Here is a 6,813-nt window from a genome sequence, read left to right as displayed (position 1 = left end):
TCACGCAAAGCAGACGACGTTTGCCCCATTTTCTATGGAGAGCCGCTGCTGGGGGTCTATTGTTTCAGTGACGTGGTGAATGAACCACCCTGATTGGTCGACGCTATAGCGAGAGGGGCAAGGGGGGTAGCTGGTACAGTTTTACGGGAAATGAAAAGGGCTTTTTACAATTTACAAGGAAAAAAAGACGTTTTTACAGTTTACAGTGAAAATTGAATTTTGCAGTAAATGGTATCATCTAGTCGTCTTACAGTTTCGAAAATGTAATTTCCCTGGATTATTCTTTACGACTTTTTTTATTTGGATGTAAATTCTTGTACGTACCGAGAAAAATGACACATTTTTACAGTGTACGAAAACAATATTTGATTGATTACGTTGTACGTCTAGCCTGTGATTACAGAATCACGGAATTTATTTTTTCAATTTACGTTGTACGAACAAAAAATATTGCAATTACGTTGAACGAAAATAACCATTGCCCTCTCTATAGTCTACGTTTTCACTGTATTGCTTGCCAAACTTTTAATGTTATCGATAAAATAATGGCAGATTCAAGCGACTATGATTATGACAGCTCTATTGAAACTGAAATTGTGGTGGATAGTGTCTGTGTTGTCAAACCCTACCAGTTTGAGACGAAATACTGACCTGGAGAGGAAAGAGAGAGTAGCAATGACACGGACACTGACAGCCCGAGAGGTGACTCGGATATGGAGGAAACTGGCGACATCGAGAGGCTAAATACGACAGACTGGTGTACTTGTGAAAATTGCTTGCCGATGTCATTGTCTGTAGAGTGTATTTGTTGTCAGGAAATGTCGGGATTGCATGTAAAATTGGAAAGTAAATAATTTTTTTTATTTGTTGTTTTTTTTTTCGCTCAAGAGATCGATCGCATTCGCGTTTCTGCATTACAACCAGCCTTTGCATTTCCGGGTCGGTCATCAACATATATATCCCGGTATATATTGTATCTAAACCAGTACAAATCACGACTTTATATCTAGTTTTAACGGAAAATATTCGCTTTATCGTTATTTTGGTTTTGATTTATAAACGCCGTAATCGTATTTCCGGCGACACGCGACAATAATTTCTTTGGCGAAACAACTGGGTCTCACACTTTTTGAAAGACCTGTGAGTGGACGCATTTATTCGTGTCAAATGTCCATTGACAAATCTATTATCCAATGTTGTATTGTCGACTATTATACGGTTGATAAATTGTTATGTTATACATTTTAGTTACTGTCGTCAGCTTTGTTTTTTATTCACAAGTTTTCGATCGTGCAAGTACACAGATTCGCCAGGCCAATCGATGTATTTCTATAACTATTATATTAGTTGCTCTTTCAAATTTTGCCAAAGCCTTACCTACGTTTTACCGATATCTGCAGAATAAATCAAAATGCTGTACAGGCCACGCCCCCAACTGAGCCGTGCGTTCGGGCAAACTGTTAGGAATTCCTAAATGGAGTAAATTTGTGTAGTTTTCTTGATTTATTCTATATTTCTGGTCTAGTAGCATATTTAACATGTTAGTCGAGCAGTTCTCATAGAGATACTTGTACTGTATTAGTACCATATGAAGTACATCTATATTTCAGGTCTAGTACCATATTTACTTTATTAGTAGAGCAGTTCTCATAGAGATACTTGTACTGTATTAGTATCATATGAAGTACATCTTTATTTCAGGTATAGTACCATATTTACTTTATTAGTGGAGCTGATGTCATAGAAACACTTGTACTGTATTTGCACTATAAGAAGTACATCTATATTTCAGGTCTAGTACCATATTTACTTTATTAGTAGAGCAGTTGTCATATAGATACTTGTACTGTATTAGTATCATTAGAAGTACATCTATATTTCAGGTCTTGTACCATATTTACTTTATTAGTAGAGCAGTTGTCATAGAGATACTTGTACTATATTAGTATCATAAGAAGTACATCTATATTTCAGGTCTAGTATCATATTTACTTTATTAGTAGAGCAGTTGTCATGGAGATACTTGTACTGTATTTGTATCATAAGAAGTACATAAGAAGATGTCATAAAACACTTGTACTGTAATTGCACTATAAGAAGTACATCAACATTTCAGATCTAGTACCATATTTCCTTTATTAGTAGAGAAGATGTCATAGAAGCACATGTACTGTATTTGCACTATAAGAAGTACATCTATGTTTCAGGTCTAGTACCATATTTTCTTTATTAGTGGAGCAGTTGTCATAGAGATACTTGTACTGTATTTGCACTATAAGAAGTACATCTATATATTAGGTCTAGTACCATATTTACTTTATTAATAGAGCAGTTGTCATAGAGAAACATGTACTGTATTTGCACTATAAGAAGTACATCTATATTTCAGGTCTAGTACCATATTTACTTTATTAGTAGAGTAGAGCTGATGTCATAGAAACACTTGTACTGTATTTGCACTATAAGAAGTACATCTATATTTCAGGTCTAGTACCATATTTACTTTATTAGTAGAGAAGATGTCATAGAAACACTTGTACTGTAATTGCACTATAAGAAGTACATCTACATTTCAGATCTAGTACCATATTTCCCTCATTAGTAGAGAAGATGTCATAAAAGCACTTGTACTGTATTTGTACCGGAAGAAGTACATCTATATTTAGGTCTAGTACCATATTTACTTTATTAGTAGAGCAATTGTCATAGAGAGACATGCACTGTATTTGCACTATAAGAAGTACATCTATGTTTCAGGTCTAGTACCATATTTACTTTATTAGTAGAGCAGTTGTCATAGAGATACTTGTACTGTATTAGTATCATAAGAAGTACATCAATATTTCAGGTCTAGTACCATATTTACTTTATTAGTAGAGCAGTTGTCATAGAGATACTTGTACTGTATTAGTTCGTAAGAAATACATCTATATTTCAGGTCTAGTACCACATTTACTTTATTAGTAGAGCAGTTGTCATAGAGATACTTGTACTGTATTAGTATCATAAGAAGTACATCTATATTTCAGGTCTAGTAGCATATTTACTTTATTAGTAGAGCAGTTGTCATAGAGATACTTGTACTGTATTTGTATCATAAGAACTACATCTATATTTCAGGTCTAGTACCATATTTACTTTATTAGTAGAGCAGTTGTCATAGAGATACTTGTACTGTATTAGTATCATAAGAAGTACATCTATATTTCAGGTCTAGTACCATATTTACTTTATTAGTAGAGCAGTTGTCATAGAGATACTTGTACTGTATTAGTATCATGAGAAGTACATCTATATTTCAGGTCTAGTACCATATTTACTTTATTAGTAGAGCAGTTGTCATAGAGATACTTGTACTGTATTAGTATCATAAGAAGTACATCTATATTTCAGGTCTAGTACCATATTTACTTTATTAGTAGAGCAGTTGTCATAGAGATACTTGTACTGTATTAGTATCATAAGAAGTACATCTATATTTCAGGTCTAGTACCATATTTACTTTATTAGTAGAGCAGTTGTCATAGAGATACTTGTACAGTATTAGTATCATAAGAAGTACATCTATATTTCAGGTCTAGTACCATATTTACTTTATTAGCAGAGCAGTTGTCATAGAGATACTTGTACTGTATTAGTATCAAAAGAAGTACATCTATATTTCAGGTCTAGTACCATATTTTCTTTATTAGTAGAGCAGTTGTCATAGAGATGCTTGTACTGTATTAGTATCATAAGAAGTACATCTATATTTCAGGTCTAGTACCACATTTACTTTATTAGTAGAGCAGTTGTCATAGAAATACATGTACTGTATTTACACTATTAAAAGTACATCTATATTTCAGGTCTAGTAGCATATTTACTTTATTAGTAGAGCAGTTGTCATAGAGATACTTGTACTGTATTAGTATCATAAGAAGTACATTTATATTTCAGGTCTAGTACCATATTTACTTTATTAGTAGAGCAGTTGTCATAGAGACACTTCTACTGTATTAGTATCATAAAAAGTACATCTATATTTCAGGTCTAGTACCATATTTACTTTATTAGTAGAGCAGTTGTCATATAGATACTTGTACTGTATTCGTATCATAAGAAGTACATCTATATTTCAGGTCTAGTAGTATATTTACTTTATTAGTAGAGCAGTTGTCATAGAGATACTTGTACTGTATTTGCACTATAAGAAGTACATCTATATTTCAGGTCTAGTAGCATATTTACTTTATTAGTAGAGCAGTTGTCATAGAAACACTTGTACTGTATTAGTATCGTAAGAAGTACATCTATATTTCAGGTCTAGTACCATATTTACTTTATTAGTAGAGCAGTTGTCATAGAGATACTTGTACTGTATTTGCACTATAAGAAGTACATCTATATTTCAGGTCTAGTACCATATTTACTTTATTAGTAGAGCAGTTGTCATAGAAACACTTGTACTGTATTTGCACTATAAGAAGTACATCTATATTTCAGGTCTAGTACCATATTTACTTTATTAGTAGAGCAGTTGTCATAGAGATACTTGTACTGTATTAGTATCATGAGGAGTACATCTATATTTCAGGTCTAGTAGCATATTTACTTTATTAGTAGAGCAGTTGTCATAGAGATACTTGTACTGTATTAGAATCATGAGGAGTACATCTATATTTCAGGTCTAGTAGCATATTTACTTTATTAGTAGAGCAGTTGTCATAGAGATACTTGTACTGTATTAGTATCATAAGAAGTACATCTATATTTCAGGTCTAGTACCATATTTACTTTATTAGTAGAGCAGTTGTCATAGAGATACTTGTACTGTATTAGTATCGTAAGAAGTACATCTATATTTCAGGTCTAGTACCATATTTACTTTATTAGTAGAGCAGTTGTCATAGAGATACTTGTACTGTATTAGTATCATAAGAAGTACATCTATATTTCAGGTCTAGTACCATATATACTTTATTAGTAGAGCAGTTGTCATAGAGATGCTTGTACTGTATTAGTATCATAAGAAGTACATCTATATTTCAGGTCTAGTACCATATTTACTTTATTAGTAGAGCAGTTGTCATAGAGATACTTGTACTGTATTAGTATCATAAGAAGTACATCTATATTTCAGGTCTAGTATCATATTTACTTTATTAGTAGAGCAGTTGTCATAGAGATACTTGTACTGTATTAGTATCATAAGAAGTACATCTATATTTCAGGTCTAGTACCATATATACTTTATTAGTAGAGCAGTTGTCATAGAGATACATGTACTGTATTAGTATCATAAGAAGTACATCTATATTTCAGGTCTAGTATCATATTTACTTTATTAGTAGAGCAGTTGTCATAGAGATACCTGTACTGTATTAGTAACATAAGAAGTACATCTATATTTCAGGTATAGTACCATATATACTTTATTAGTAGAGCAGTTGTCATAGAGATACTTGTACTGTATTAGTATCATTAGAAGTACATCTATATATCGAGTGATTAATGACATTAGTAATCATCCATATTCAAATACATATATTTTTTTATATCAGTAAAATAAATAAGAATAATTGTTTCCTACCAATGTAATAATAACAGGGAGATTTGATATATGTAATAATAAAATAAAAATAAAAAATATATATACAATAGCATACATTTTCTGTGCATGGATTCTTTACATTAGAAGCATAGTCTTGATGTCAGTTGGCAAGACAGCGACTTTAATTGATTTTAAAACTTTCTGTTTAGGGTAGCAAAGTAATTGAATACATCTATTGGACAACTAATGCATGTCCTATGTATTTACAGTCATACCCAATATTCCAGTAAATGGCGTCTGAAATGAATATGTATATACAGTATATATCATATATATATCTTTTTTAAAATGCAGTCACTCATCCCTTGGCTATAGTCGCCATTTTTGGTACCTGCATGATTTAGCAATGTTCACGTTGACTAATATTTTCGTGACTATCACTGACAACGAAAGAAGTTTGATCTAACGAAACAAATAATTATTATAACCCAATAACATATTCTGTTTTATGCATATATTTGAAATTCATTGCAAAGACTGTATATGCAATAGTGTCTTGTAAGACATATATAACTCTGTGACGTCAATTCAATGACCACAGTAGCATGGTCTGATAGCATACTGTGTGTGTGTTGTTTTATTGCATGTCACTCAGTAATCTATTTTTGTAGTCATCTGTTGAGAATTGTCCTCTATAAAACCATGTTTCAAGGACACAATGTACGTTTCAATACGCCTAATGCAGAAGCAGACTCAGCTATTTATTTGTTGTTTACGTAGTCCCTAGCAACACCCACTTTAATAAGCACATTGTTTATGTATAGTCGTATTGCATTCTTATCAATATAACCAGGTGTGATTAATTCCATCACATAAATCCAATAATAAATGTCTTCTTTATAAAACTCGTAAAACTGTAAACTGCATAAAAAACAATCTGCGAGCCAATAACATATTTAATAGCAGGCACCGACTGACTGAGTAAAAACAAAACAGGGCAAAAACTCAAACTATGTACGGATGACAGAAATAAAAAAAATAGCAGGCACTGTCAGGCCTTGCTGTTGTACGGTCACTCACTTGTACGATAGACAACTTTTTATGAAAACTTCCTTTTACTTATCCGACTTATTTATGATCGTATATTGTAACGCCTTACTCTGGTACGATCACTCACTAGTATGACAGACAATTTTCTTTATTTTTAAACTTCCGTTTACTTATCTGAGTTGTTTCTGATCTTATATTGTAACGCCATGCTGTGGTACGGTCACTCACAT

This window comes from Saccoglossus kowalevskii, chromosome 20 (genome assembly GCF_978046115.1).
Source record: "Saccoglossus kowalevskii chromosome 20, keSacKowa6.1, whole genome shotgun sequence".
In the NCBI taxonomy this organism is placed as follows: domain Eukaryota; kingdom Metazoa; phylum Hemichordata; class Enteropneusta; family Harrimaniidae; genus Saccoglossus; species Saccoglossus kowalevskii.
Note: the sequence above shows the minus strand (reverse complement) of the source record.